We start from the raw sequence: 14,976 nt of genomic DNA, 5'->3' as shown, positions 1-14,976 counted from the left end.
CAGGGTGCCCCTGGTCCCTAAGGCTTCAGGTCCTTGGGGAAGGACCAGCTATGCCTGCTTGTCCCCCACCCATCAGTCAAGCCCCCTCCAATCATCCCCTGCTCTTGGGTCACAAAGAAGGAGAAACCAGGAGGAGAGGAGGGCTGCCAGGGAAGCCCATCCCCATCTTGGGAGCTGAGAGTTTGCAGACTGCCGACATGACCATGCACAGCACTCGGAGTATGCAGATTGTGTCCAGGATGGAAGGTAAGACCCCAAAGGACCTCATGTCCACCCTTCTTTGGATGAGGAGAACAAGATCCAGAGAACAGAGGGATTCACCCAAGACTACTTAATTAAATGTCAGGGCTGGAGCAAGACTCTGGGTCTCCCGACATTTGGGGTTCATTTCTTAGTAACGGCACACAAGCCATTCAAGCAAGGCAGTTACAGGCAAGTAACACCTGTCCCAGGACTTTGGTTGGAGTTGTCAGGAATAAGGCACTTTCTTTCTCCTGAGGTTGCCCAGCTGGTCAGATGTAACCCTAGATATTGTGAAACTCATCTTTGTCATCAACTAGACAGAGGCTACCTGAAGGTTAAGCCAAAGGGATGGAGAGAGATTTCAGATGATCTTGTTTAAGCACCTGGATCCAGCTATGCCTGAATGCAGTAACATAAAATGGTTTCAGTGACACAAGTCAAAACCTTCCAAGTCCGAGACCATTTGAATTGGGTTTCTGTCACATGTAACTGTAAGAGTCATTCAATTGTCCTCTTCTGAAGGAGGGAACCCAAGCTTCTAAGAACAGCCTGCCAGACTTGGCAGGACTCGGCACAGCTGCTCCATACCAAAGTGTTTATAGGGCCCACACTTGTTCTACCCAATCTTTGAGCCTCCAAGAGTGCCTCTGTCTAGGATGTGTTTTCCGCTTGTGTGCCTGGAAGACTCCTTTTCATTCCCCCAAATCCTCCCAGCAGTAACTACTTTTCTGTTTTTTTTTTTTTTTTTTTCTCCCCAGTCTTCTCCAGATGAATCATTTCTTCCCTTACTATATCAAGCATTTGGTGTATTTCTCTTATGCTTTCTCTCTTGGTTTGCAATCATCATTTATTTATATATTTGCTTCCCCCAGAGGTAAGGAACCAGTTTTCAAATGCCCTGGTATCTCCCAAGCTTAACACAGCTCCTGGTATGTAGGATGGAGTAGAACTGAACAGAATATGGGACAGAAAGGCCCTAAACATATATAATTGGCTGATATCTTTCATAATTAGCCAACGGGAGTCCGTGTCTCCAAATTTCTCCTAAAGTCTTCTGCCAAAACTGGCCAGGGAAGCCTTTTGGATAGATAAGCCATTTGTTTGTTTGTTTGTTTTTTAGATAAGCCTTTTGATACACTTCTACCAAGCCCTGACTTGGTTACGAGTTTTGGTTCCAGACTCTCATCCCTTGGCTTCTGTGTGTCTGTAGGAAGGAGCCTTAACCTCTCTGGGCCCCAAGCTTCCGGGTTGGACAAAGTGACACGGTGCTGTGTAAAGAGCTTGGAACGGCGTCTGGCACAGGGTAAGCACCCAGTAAATCTTAGGTGTCATTACTCAACACAGAGGAAACAAAAATTAACAGGAACTTTGACGAGGACATTTTGTACTTTTCACTATCACTCTGTTTCATATTAAACGGTGTTTGTGGGAGCGTGTACCGTGCCACCCTGTTTAATTGATTTAGAAGCACTTCTGAAAGCTCACCGCTGCCCCAAGCCCAGGTATGAGGTTTCAACGTGATTAACAAAGATGTCTGTGGTCATTTTATAAAATTGTCGAGCGTCAGGTACTTAGTGAGGAACATCATCACATCGTTTCTGTGGGAGAATTAGATCAGATTTAGATCATTTTGGCTAATAAGTGCATTTTACAAGCCCAGGCTCTCCCAGGCCAGGTGGAAAAAAACAGCTCAGAAATGGAGGAATTCACTGCAGACCTTGTTCACTTCCTGGCGTTGCTCACCAGAATCAGCATAGAGGTTTCACCTCCCACCGTTGTGTAGCTAGACGAAATTCTCAGCTCCCAGGAAAATAGCGTGTTCCCACAGGGCTCTTTCTGATGATTGGAAGGCTAGCCCACATACGCACCGAGTTTCCCTTATCACAGAGTTTCAAGAAGGGTGGGAGGAGGGCCAGGGAGAGCTCAGTTACTGAAAGCCTCCTGGGAGCAGGCATTGTGCTTGAGGCCATTATCTCATTAAATCCCACAGCATCCCTGGGAGAAAGGTACTGTGATTACACCCATTTTGCAGATGAGAAAATAAGGCCCAGAGAGGTGAGCTGACTTGTCCAAAGTCACCCAGCATTCTAACATGGAGTAGAGGCAGAGCTGTCTCACCGCAAGGCCAGTTTTCCTCCATGCCTCACCTGCGTCCTGGGGTGTCGTGTCCAGGAGCCCTTCCCAGCCTGACTCTGAGCCCATTTCTGCTTTGGCTCCCAGCCTGTGTCCTACTGACTAGTACTGTCAAGCTTGGCAGAAGATTTCGGCACAAGTTCTCTCTTGGGTAATATACAGATGACCACTTATGTAGTTTTTAAGCTATTGGAACCAGCTTCCAGGAGGGTCCACGCCATGGATACACCTGTTTCTAAGTAAGGGAAACCTGTGTCCTAGAGAAGAACAACTCACAATTCATATCCTACTGTGATTTATTCTCAGTTAATGACGATGGCAAGTGACCTCCGTGACCACCGGCATGCTCCTCCAAGACTGACTTTAGGTGAACTTGGGACATAGAGTTCAGAGACCTGAGGGACCAAGGAGGGGCCTGGGTACCTTTGGATTGGCTGCATATTCGGGATTTGGCTCACCTTATGCAGAAGAGGGACTGTGCTGACGTCAAGATGTCGGGAGAGCCCCCGGGGACACTGAAGGTGTGGATGATGAAGCCACGGGCTGGCTCGGGCTCCACTGCCCCTCAGAAAGAGAGGAATTCAGCCCCCTATCCTAATGCTTCTACACTGACATGCCAATGTCCAGAAGAGAGGGGACTCCTGGGCTGGCTTAATATCAATAATAACACCAGTGTCCTCTCTTTCTTCAACTTCCTTCTGGATGGTGAGGACTTTGAAGACCTTGAGGGGAGGCAAGCTACAGGATGGAGGGGGCCTGGGTCCCTGAATGACTGCATGGAGCAGTGCTCTCTCTCCTCCACTGACCTGCTTTGGACTTATGGCATGAGTAATAAACCGACTCTTCTGGAATTAAAAGCCTGAGACTTGGGGTTGTTTGTTACAGCAATGATCCCACAGTGACTGATACATTCTTCCTTCACAGACTCAGTCTTGAGCCTCTCTCTCAATTTCCTCTTCTCCCTGAACCTTGGGTTTTCCTATCTGTTTCCTGGCTTCTGACCTCTCCTCATCCTGGGGCAATTCTTCTCCTGCTACCCTGACATCTATGCTAGAGGTCAATGCTTCTCTCTGGTTCTTCAAGGCCTCCTGGGAAGTGACCAATCACCTGTAAGGAGCAAGGTCAGGGGGAAAAAACAGACCACATGTCTGGATTGAGATGTGAGCCTACAACTCCAATCTGGGCTCTACTATAAACCTGCTGCATGACTGTGGGTAAGTCATTCCCCCCCTCTGAGTTTCCATTGCTTCATCTATGAAATGTGGAAGAAAGAAGTTTCACCTTTAACAGTGGCAGTCAAGTTGGATTCAACTGCTAAATCTGACAGACTCACAGGATCCCCAACGACAGTGCTCACTAACCTACAGTTGCTTACAGGAAGAGGACTCATCAGGATGGGCTTTCCGGCTAGGCACCAGAGAGGCAGGTGCGGGTCTTCAGCACCCTCCCTCTGTAAGGGATGTAGAACACCTCCAAACTGGGGAGGAGCCTCATTAGGCATTTGTACATTTTGCTGGTCGTGTCGGCATTTTTCCGCTACGTTACCAACCTCAACGGCAGAGCCGTCAGGGGTCTTGCCGAGGCCAGGTGCAAACCATCAGTCTCACTGCTTCCCATAAACAGTGCCGACAGGCTGGTCGGAGTTGCCCTGAAACTCCTCTGCCCCTGATGACAGAGCAACACCCTTGCACGGTGTGTTTCATGCCCTGACAGGCGATCAGGCCATATGGGGGCTTCAGCAAAACAGCTCATAGTTCACCCCCCATTTCCCCCCATCCTCAGCCCTGTCCTATGGGCCAGACCTTTTTGTGAAGAAATGATCATCCTTAGTCTGACAGCAATTAACAAACTCATGTCAATGTCAAACATTTGCTATAACCAGTGGGGGATTGGAACAAATCTGAAAAGGTGACTGAATCTTCCAATAAGACCAGCACAGATTTTCCCATACTTTAGGACTGACTCTATGAATCTTTCACCTCCCTGATCTACAAGCCATCTGCATTTAATGAATGATTAAGGACTGTAATCAATCTATCATTAATCAGATCTAAATCTTCTTCAGGCTGCTTCTCCTCCATTGGTATAATGTCCTGAAGGTGTTCTGAGTCATTCTCCCAGTATATTTGATCACAGGCATCAGTATCATCATAAATTCTATTGGTTTCTACAGTGTTAATTAGATCTAGGAATCCCGTATAACAGCAGCTAGCAGTATCAGGTGCTACCCTAGATATGTGATCACAGGATAAATGAGACATAATCACAGTATAATTATTTTAGCTCTCCCAACAAAATCTACCTTTTCCCGTAGATTTCTTAAGTTAGAGACCACGTCTCTGTTATTTCAGGACTCGGAACCTCTTGAGAACACAGCCAAACTCTTCTGCTCAGTTTGCTTGATTTGACAGCTACTGGTTCCCAGAGACAGGGATCCCCCAGGAGGGCTCATCTATCTCTCGGGATGGGGATGTTCAAAGTCCTTTGTTCACAGCTTTAAGTTCTACTGTTCTTGGATACTTCAACTTGAAGAGAGGCAAGATTCAGGGCTGGGAAGGTAAGCTAAATCAGTAGATTGGGCAGGCTGCTATTCAGACCTCGGAAGAGCAATTATTTCTTCTTCTTTTTGTGCAAGAAGCCTCAGATCATAAACACATTGATTTCCTATCAGTCAGACAAGCCGGGCTGAGGCATGAACAAGCTGCTCAGCATAAAGGGGAAGCTGGGCTAAGACCCCTGGTTTTGCTGAATCATCTTGGAAAATGCTAATGCCAGCCTGGAAAGGCCTCATCTGGCAGGGAGGCCGAAGCCCCCCTGTTTCCACCCCCTGCAGTGGGCTGTACCACATCCCAACTTGCCCTTGACTGTGTAACTCGACACCCGGTACCCTCGACCTTGATGTTCCTGTGGCTTAAACCTGGTGCCCAGCAAGCATTTTTCCTAACACTTACAGTGTGCTTGGTCCTTCCGCGTGTGTTACCTGGCTCAGTTCACACATCTCAGCAGGTGGGGCAGGACTGTTTAACCTCCTTGGAGGATGACTCTGGGCACCCAAAGGGGACGGGACTCACCCAAGCGACTGACTTTGCAGGTGCTGCAGCTGACACCCAGCTCAAACCCAGGCCTCCTGACTCCACGTAAGCTCCCATTCTGCAGGCCATCCAGGCCTAGACGGGAGGTTAAGGCCTGCCCCTGACACCAGTCCAGACTGTGTCAGCCTGGGGCCTGGGAGACCCCAGAGCTGGCAGAAGGATTTCCTGATGAGGTTTCTGCACGCTTCTGATGCTAGAGAATCCTTTCTGATGCCCAACTTCTGTCAGCAAAGGCTTTTCCAAATGATAACACTCTGTGGCAGGATGGGCAGCACATCCTCCCATTTTACAGATGAACAAATGGAGGCTGTGGGAAGTTGTGGCTTCCCCATGGACCCAGGTCAGGTCCAGGGCTCTTCAGAGTGGCTTCCCCAGTGCCTGGTGTCCTTTCCACATTAGCAGACCCTCAGTTTTTTCTTTTTTTTTTTTGTCAAATGAATAAATGAACAAGGTACAGATTTTCCATTTCTTTATTTCTGAAATGATCACATCAAAGTCTGTTGCCTGTTAGAGCAGGAAGGGGCCTTAGAGTTCATTCAATCCCCTCACTGTCCTGATGAAGCAACCAAAGCTCAGGGAGGGCTAGTGACTTGCCCACCCTCACACACCCAGACAGAGGCAAAGCAGGCAGTAGACTCCCTGTTCAGCGATCAGGGTGACCTGACTCATCTCAGAGGCTTCCCATGGAAGGAACAGTGTTCCTGGGCTTTGCAAACAGCCCTTTTGGGTGGCAGGGGGCCAATGCAGAGAGGTGACACCTTCTCCGAGCTACCTGCACCCCTCTTTCCCTCTGACCTGGATCTGACTCTGCCTCCTGCAGTCGCTCCCCTTCTTCTCTCTCCTTTCTTTCCCCAGACTGGAGCCAGAGCCGTTGTTCCCTATGCCCATCTCCCCCTGGAGGGCCCTCCCTGCGGCTGTGAAAACACAAGGGCCTCATAACCTGAAGGGCAGGATTGATGAGAAAATAAATTCCTGATTAGTGTTTTAATTTTAAGGATCTTTAGAAGGGACTAAACAGCAAGGGAGGCTGGTGGAGAAAGCCTGGATTATTAAAACCATAAATCCTTGCTGGGAGGGGCAGGGAAAGGGGCTGGAAGGAAAGCAGAGGAGGGCAGACAGGGCTTCCTTTGGGATGCAGGGGTTGGGGCGGGGTGAGGGAGTAGGAGGCGAAGGCCAAGGGCCTGGTTGTCCCCTCCTTCCTCCACCCAGCCTTCCCTGGGGTGTGGGCTAGAGGACCCCCGTCCCCTGCTCCCGCCAACCTTGGCTAATCTCCCTCCTCTCTGAGAGGGCTGGGCCACCGATGAGGTTGACAGCTCCTGGGGTGGGGAAGGTGGAAGTCTGCTAGTTCAAGCTTCTCTCCAACTGATCTGCACAGCATCTGGCAAAATAAGTGCCTATCAGTTTCCTGAGCAGTGGGAGAGGTGAGAGAGGACAGAGGAGAAGCACCCTGGGTGGGGATGGGGTTAGACTGCCCGCGCTGAAAGCCTGGCACTGCTCCCTTCCTCCGCTGGCCTCTCTGTTGGATGGAGAAAATTGTAGCCGCCCCCTGGCCCTGCCACCTCATCGGTGTGTGTGTGACAATGAAATGAGATCATGCACGAAAGGTGTTGGCACCCATTAAATGTTAGCTTTTGTTTCTATTGCTGGCAGGAAGAAGCAGTTCCCTTCCACCATTTCAGTTTGATTCTCATCCCATTTTACAGGCCCAGAGAGCCAAGCCCTTTGCCCAAGGCCACGAGGATTTGAGCTCAGCTCTGCAGTCAATTTCTCTCCAGGGGTCTCTGGGTCTGCTCTCAGGAGGGGGTTTAGGGATACAGGGGGCTGGGAGGGAATGAGGTCCAACCAGCAGCCCTGCCTGGCAGGTGGGGAAAGCATGGCCAGGAAGTGGGATGGCTCCAGATCACTGACAAGGCCCAGGACCTGCGGTCCAGGTGGCCTGGGGTGGGGGATGGGGAAGTAAGTGGTCTCTCCTCTACTCTGCCCTTGAGCAGGCACAAGAGGCCCTCAGCCCCAGACCAGCAGCCAGCAGGTGAGGAAGTGTGATAGGTGTCATGGGAACATCTCCCTGTGTACTTTGTCCCCCTCTTCAGCCCTCCAGCCTCTCCATCTGCTTTTGGGTGACCTCTAAGTCCCAGGGGAGCTGCTGACATTGCACACCCCCAGGGGGCATCATTCCGGCTGTGCAGAAGGTAGACTGTATGATGTAGTTCAGGGAAGGCGGGGGAGTGATAGGTAATACATCACCGGGATGAGGAAGCTGACTCTCCCGGGAATTTCTCACCGTGGGTCTCCGGGCCCCACTTCAGAGGCAGAAGGGCTGTTCCTCTTGAGAAGAAAGCCAGGCACTCCATGAGGAATTCAGAGGAAAGGGCTTGGCAGTCATCTTGGGAGGAGGCGTGGGTGGCCCCTAAAGGTGAAGGCTGGATGAACTGAGCCACTTGAGCCCAGCTGTGACGCAAGAGGAATGCCATGGCTCATAAAGGAAAGAAGAGGAGGAGAAAAAGTCTGGTCCCTACTGTCCCCCACCCCAGGAAGACGTCTCTGGTTCTGGGTGGCCTCTGCCCTCCCCTCCAGGGCAGAGTGGCTCCTTACAACCAGAGCCGAGCGACCTGGGCCGGAGTCTGGGAGCCCCTGCAGCGCCTTCTCGGCTTGCTCGGCCCCAAATCCTTTTAAAAGCTGCCCAAGCCCACATACCTTGGTCTATTTTAATCAAGGGAGGAACTGGGGCCTGTCACCAGACCCGCCTCCACACGTTTTAAGGGCCCAGGCTAATTGTTTCCTCTCTTTCTTGTTAGGAATTGTCTTTGGAGCTCTATCTTCTTTCCAGCCGCCCTGGGGGGTTGGGGTGGGGGAGTGGTCAGAAAGAGGAAGAATTTGGCTGACCATTGGCCTCGCCTCCATTCCTCCCTGGGGACTCCGACCACATCCTGGCTCAGCTGGGAGCGCGCAGTGACACGGTAGGACTTTGCTTTAAACCGATGGTGAGCTGGCGTGGAGAGTGTTTGGTTAACAGGCTGCTGGGTTCTCATTCTGGTTCTGTTTCTTTCTTGCTGGATCAACTTGGGAAAGTTACTCACCCTTTCTGGGCCTTGCTTTCCCTGTCTGTAAAGTAGGGATACGAAACTTCCCTCAGAAGGCTATTGCGACTCTTTCCCCCAAACTGAGCCTGGTGATCAGGCCTAGTACGGTGCCCACTGCCCACCCACCTCTCCCAACCTGCTGGGTTCCTCCAGGCTGGGCCCCACCCCTCCACCCAGTGGGGCACTCAGCCACCTTCCCCTAGGACTCCAGCCGCTGCCCGCTGCCTAGAATGCCTTGTTGTCTGATGTCGCTTAGATACGGTCCTGGTCACCCTTGGGGGTCCTTGCTCTAGCGCCCGATCCACGCCATCCTGATTCTGCGCTGCCCAGGCCCTCATCCTGCCTTTGGTCCTGTTAGCAATCACCGCCACCCCCATGCCACCAAAATCACCACAATGCAGCATGTTTTACACATAGTAGCTCTTCTCATCCCCCAAATAACCCTCCAAAACTGGCATTATCAGCCTTTTTGCAAAGGAGTTAGGCTTAGTAAGCATAGTGACTTGTTCAAGTTCACACAGCTGAAATAAGGTGGGGAGGAGCTTGAATTTTCATCTACCAGCAAATAGGTAGGATTCTGACAGGCAAGGATGAGGGGAGGAGTCCTGAACGCTATGGGGATGATGCAGGTGGGTGATGAGTGATGAGTATTGGATGAATGTTCTTCCTGGCTCCACTGCAGGAAAAACAGGGAGGCAGAGAAAACAAGGAGGCTGGGTCGGTGGCGGGCACCTTGATCTCACGATCACTGGCAGCTTGAAATGGTCGTGGACCCTTCTGATGGGCAAGTCACTGGCCCTCTCTGAGCCTTGGTTGCTTCATCAGTACAGTGAGGGGACTGAATGAGCTCGAGGCCCCTTTCTGCTCTAATAGGCAACAGTGTTTGATGTGATCATTTCAGAAATAAAGAAATGGAAAATCTGTACCTTGTTCATTTATTTGACAAAAAAATAATAATAATAATAAAAAAATTGAGGGTCTGCTAATGTAGAAAGGGCTACTCCAGGCATTGGGAAAGCCACCCTGAAGAGCCCTGGACCTGACCTGGGTCCATAGGGAAGCCACAACTTCCCACAGCCTCCATTTGTTCATCTGTAAAATGGGAGGATGTGCTGCCAGTCCTGCCAGAGTGTTATTATTTGGGAAAGGCCTTTGCTGACAGAAGTTGGGCATTGGAAAGGATTCTCTAGCATCAGAAGCGTGCAGAAACCTCATCAGGAAATCCTTCTGCCAGCTTTGGGGTCTCCAAGGCCCCAGTCTGACACAGTCTGGACTGGTGTCAGGGGCAGGCCTCAACCTCCCAGTCCAGGCCTGGATGGCCTGCAGAATGGGGAGCTTATGGGGGAGTCAGGAGGCCTGGGTTTGAGTTGAGAGGCTGAGGGATGGAGCCATGAAGAGGAAACCCAGATTGATGGATTAAGTAGAAAACACCGTCCCCGCACCCTGCCCCTGCTAGGTTTCTTGGGTGGTGGCGGTGGTAAAGAATTCAGCTATTTTATAGGTGGGTGGCCCTGGGCCCATAGGCTCAATCTGCAGTAACTGATGGTGCAACAAAGACAAAAGAACCTTGGCTTAAATCCCTAAACCATTGCTTTCTGTGTGACCTGAGGTAATCAAGTTTCCTTTTCTGTGCCTCAGCGCCTCCATCTGTAAAATGAGAATAGCATCAACCCTGCAGGTTAAGAAATAGAGTATTTCCTGCTGTATCAATAAACCAGGACGTCACAGCCCTCAGAGATTCCAACTCAGGAAGGCGAATACCTGAGCAATCAGACAGCCATCAGGTTACAGCCCCTCCCAATGGTGAGCACTGAGGAACTCAGGATACTCCTGAAAAAAATTGCGGGATACTGGCCCCAGATAGCTGAGATGCATATGAAAGGAATGACTTCAGTGAGCTCAGATCCTTGCATCTTCCCATACATAGAAAAGCACTAAAGTCCTTAACTTGGAGTATCTGGTTCTCTTTAATTCACAAAAATACTTTTGATGTTCAGACAACCTGCCCTTTGTTACAAACTTCTATATAACCTGGCTTCTCCTCCCACCTCCTCTGAGCAGTTCTCTCAGGGCTACTTGAGATGATGCCTCCTGGGCCTTAAGTCCTAAAAATGTCTGCCAAATAAAACATAACTCTCAAGTTTTAGGCTGTGACTATTTTTTAGGTTGACACAGGGCTGGACTGAGTATTGGATGAATATCAAGCAATTTGCATAGCTCTTTGCATGTCCTAAGGCACTTCAGTGGGGACTGTTTCCAAGGTTTGTCCTGACCCGGCTTTGAGCTCAGTGCATTTGGGCAGAGCCCTGCCCCATCTGTATCTTCATTTCCTGGTTTGTGCAGAGGGTTGGGGGTAGGACAAACTGATCCCAACAGTCCTCCCAGCCGGGACAGATGACTGCAGGCTAGGCCAGCCCGCCTCTAGAGCTACAGGAATGTGGACAGGGTGTCACTTGGGGGCAAACGTGCTTCCTGTACTTTTGGCGGCATGTTTTCTGCGCAAGCACAGTGCAGAGAGGAATTTGTCCTGGGCCTAAAGGGACATGGACTGGACCAGAACAGCAGGAAGAAGATGCCTGGGGCAAAGGAATCGGTGGGAAGTGAGGCAGTGGGGGGTCACTTTGACCTCTGAGCTGAGAAGAAAGCTGAGGCAGAAGGCCAGGTTGCTGGGGTCCCTGCCTTGGCCAGCACCCTGAGATAACTGTGTGGACTGTGGAAACTAGGTAACTAGGTGGGACTATGCAGGGACTCTGGAACCCCAGGCCTCGTTAGACCCATTTCCCAAATAGCCAGGGACCTCTCAGCTCAGGCCATGAAGTCAGGACACAGCCCACGCTTCCCTGTTTTTAAATCCAAAGGGACCCCCTAGGAACAATTTACCGAAGGTATGAGCACGAGTTCTGTAGCCCTGCTGGGGCCAACACCGTTCATCCACCATCAGGTGCTGTGTGACCCTATGCAGTTTGCTTGACCTATCTGAGCCTCAGTTTCTGAGTCTGTGAAATGGGGATAATAGTAGAAGCTACTTCACAGAGTGGAGTTCCCTGCATGATCCATGGCAAGGGCTTAACAAACATGAGCTAAGTGGTCTCATTTCTTCCTCCTCATCTGTGCATGCTGGTTGCTGTCCCCCTGAACAGACTCGAAAACCAGGGCTAGAAGACGAGCGTGATTGCCCAAGGACAAGGAGCTTATGAGTGGTGGAGCAGGAGTGGGACCCAGGGCTGGCTGAATCCCAGGTCTGAGACCCATGCCCTCTCCATCCTTACTCCTATGACAGGTTCCTAGGGCTCTGAGTGTGGGTAGGAAAGGGAGTTAAGTTCAGTTCAGTTCAGTTCAGTCGCTCAGCCATGTCCGACTCTTTGCGACCCCATGAATTGCAGCACGCCAGACCTCCCTGTCCATCACCAACTTCCGGAGTTCACTCAGACTCACGTCCATCGAGTCAGTGATGCCATCCAGCATCTCATCCTCTGTTGTCCCCTTCTCCTACTGCCCCCAATCCCTCCCAGCATCAGAGTCTTTTCCAATGAGTGTATCTTAAAGAGGTTTTTCAGGGTCTTGGCTGCCCTGGGGCTGCCCTGGCGGTAGGACATTCACCCAATCTCCTTTCCCCACCCCCCCCAACATTTTAAAAATGTAACTTTTCCAATTTCTTGAACCCCATTGTACATAGAAAGCATGCTAGGCATGCCACTCATGTCTCATTTACTCTTCACAATATCCCTATGGGGAAGGTGTAATTTGCCCCATTTTCCAGTTGAGGAAACAGAGAGGGGATTCCCATGCCCAAACCACAGAGCAGGTTAGAGCAAGCAGGGCTGTGACCAGAGACGCCTGCACCTCTGCATTCCGCCCCGCTGTTGCGCTGGAGTGTGAGGCCCACAGCCGATTCTGCACCTGCTCCATGCCTCAGTTTCTCCATCTGTAAAGCAGGAGGGATACAGATAGAAGCTACGTGTCTTCTAGGAATATCATGAGGATTAATTAGTGTACACCAAAAACACTGGGAGCATCTGACTCTTGTGAGTTCTTCATAAGCAACAAGGATCTGCGGTCAGCTCTCTTGCTCAGCACAAGCCATGACGGCAGAGGGTCAATGACACCGGGCACTCCACAACTCTTAGGATTCCTCAGCCATGCGTGGGAGGGCTCACGTGGGTGGGCCTACCCAACATTTAGTCAACCAACATCCAGGGGACATTTATTGGATGCAGGCACTTTACAAACAGCTCATTTATCCTCCTGACCCCCTTCCAAGATTGGTAGGGATTGTTCTAATCATCCCCCGTTTACAGATGAGCAAGCCAGAGCACAGAGGGATTAAGAAACTTGCCCAAGGTCAAGCAGGATTAGAACCCAGGCGCCTGGCTTCTAAGTCTGTGGTCTCCGACACTGTGCTCCACCGCTGCCTCTCACAGCCCTTCTCCCCACAGAACCTAAGAACCTGGGGAAGAGAGGTTCCCTTGCAATCACCCCCAACTATTCACCATATAATTAGTGATTATTCTCTTATCTCTTGGATATGAAAGAGACACACCACGACTGTGAAGCCGGTTATTCTAGACATGCATGCTCTTCTGGAAATAAAGGCTGAATAGGCTGCAACCAAGGTGGTGATCTCTACATTTCGTACAGGAAGGAGAATTCGGGAGCAGTAGAAGACTGCTGGCCCAAGTGTGTCGATGGCCCTAACTATTTTCCACATTGTTTATTTTTAAAACATCTAAACCAGGGTCTGCCTGGAGAAAGGGGACCAGGCCTGGTCATCGTGGGTCCCCAGCAAGATCCACGGCCAGAGCAACCTTAGCGGAGACCTACTGAGCAAACCCCAAGAGGGAAAGCCCAATACTGGACTCACCCAGGGGGTCAGGGGTCATCTGGTCCAGCGTTCCTCTCTTTAAAGAAACAGGAATCCAGGACTAGAGAGGGGAAGCGGCTTAGGCAAAGTCACACAGCAGACTGATGGAGATCAGAACGTCAGGCTCCCTGGTCACTCCTCATGATCTTGACATGGACAGGATGCTTCCCTTAGGCCTGGTCTGGACCCCAGAGTAACAAGGAGAGGGTGTGGGGATGGATCAAGGGAACGCTTCCAGCTCCTGAGACTAACTCCTTAACGATGGGAGCCCACTGTGTCTGATTCTTTGCTGGATTCCCTAAAGCCCTGCACAGAGCTGGGCTCATGCTAGTTGTTCATTGAACGGTGAAAGTGGATGACAGAGCACCTGTTCATGTCCTAGGAGGACAGTGGGCATCCTTGACCAGCGTGGGAGCTACTGATGGTTTGGAAGACTTCACCCTGCTCACTGTGGTTTCTTTGCTGGAGCCGGCTGGGCCCCTGCTGCTGGGACCCTCAGAGCTCTCATCTGGGGGCACAAAGTGAGGGCCAGCACCAGCTTTCTCTTCTGATAGGAAACCCCACCTTTTCCAGGGTGGATCAGGATGAGCCAGCAGGCCCCCAGGAAAGCCAGTCCCTGATGACTGCAGACAGAGTGCCAGCTCTGTGCACCCCTTGTGCTCCCAGCTCCCCGAGTCCCATCACAGTGGTGTTGGCAGCTGTCACTTTTTATCAGAGCTGCTTTTGTATGAGCGTCTTTGCTCTCTGTTCTATGTATATGATCTCATGTAACCTCTCACCATTTACAGGGGTGGGAAATAAGTACTGAATATTCATTGGAAGGACTGATGCTGAAGATGAATCTCCAATACTTTGGCCACCTGATGGGAAGAACTGACTCATTTGAAAAGACCCTGATGCTGGGAAAGATTGAAGGTGGGAGGAGAAGGGGACAACAGAGGATGAGATGGTCGGATGGCATCACCGACTCGATGGACATGAGTTTGAGTAAGTTCCGGGAGTTGGTGATGGACAGGAGAGGCCTGGCATACTGTAGTCCATGGGATCACAAAGAGTTGGACACGACTGAGTGACTGAACTGAACTGAAAGCACCATTACACAGATGATGGACTTGAGGCCCAGAGACATTGCAAACACCCTGTCCAAGGTCACATAGCCAGAGGACAGAATAAGGGCTGAATGCAGTTCTGTCAGACCCCAGAGCCCCAACTCTGGACCTCTCAACCTTGGACATGGCACTGGGGGCAGGGACCCAAGACCCAGCCCCAGGACCCAGGATGACCCAGCCAGCCCCAGGCAGGCCCTTTGTCCTGAGGAGGCACAGGAGCTGCCTGGGCCCCCTGTGAGCCTCGCCACCTCAGCAGGGGAAGCGTCTTGGGAGAGGAGACACCAGGGAGTACCACATCCAAGGCAAACCACTGCTTCAGTCCTCATGGGTCTCACTGCTCAACTGGCCCAGGGTTGGGCTGCCTGGTGGATTGGAAACGGGAGCCAAGAGACCTGATTCTAGTCTCAGTATGGCCATTTTTTAAGTTCTGAAACCTTGGTCTCTTCAAGGAGCTTTGG

At 51.0% G+C, this 14,976-nt stretch overlaps 1 long non-coding RNA gene across 1 annotated transcript; it reads left to right on the top strand.

The window, feature by feature from the left end:
- The first annotated feature begins 441 nt into the window (after positions 1–441).
- LOC129627613 (uncharacterized) lies at positions 442–5,259 on the top strand. The gene is made up of 3 exons (XR_008702643.1): positions 442–1,117; positions 1,454–1,546; positions 2,683–5,259. It is a non-coding gene; the product is annotated as an uncharacterized LOC129627613 (long non-coding RNA).
- Positions 5,260–14,976: the final 9,717 nt, after the last annotated feature.

This window comes from Bubalus kerabau, chromosome 15 (genome assembly GCF_029407905.1).
Source record: "Bubalus kerabau isolate K-KA32 ecotype Philippines breed swamp buffalo chromosome 15, PCC_UOA_SB_1v2, whole genome shotgun sequence".
NCBI classification, from domain to species: Eukaryota; Metazoa; Chordata; class Mammalia; order Artiodactyla; family Bovidae; genus Bubalus; species Bubalus kerabau.
The sequence above is the reverse complement of the archived record's forward strand: the minus strand, read 5'-3'. Positions and strand labels throughout refer to the sequence as shown.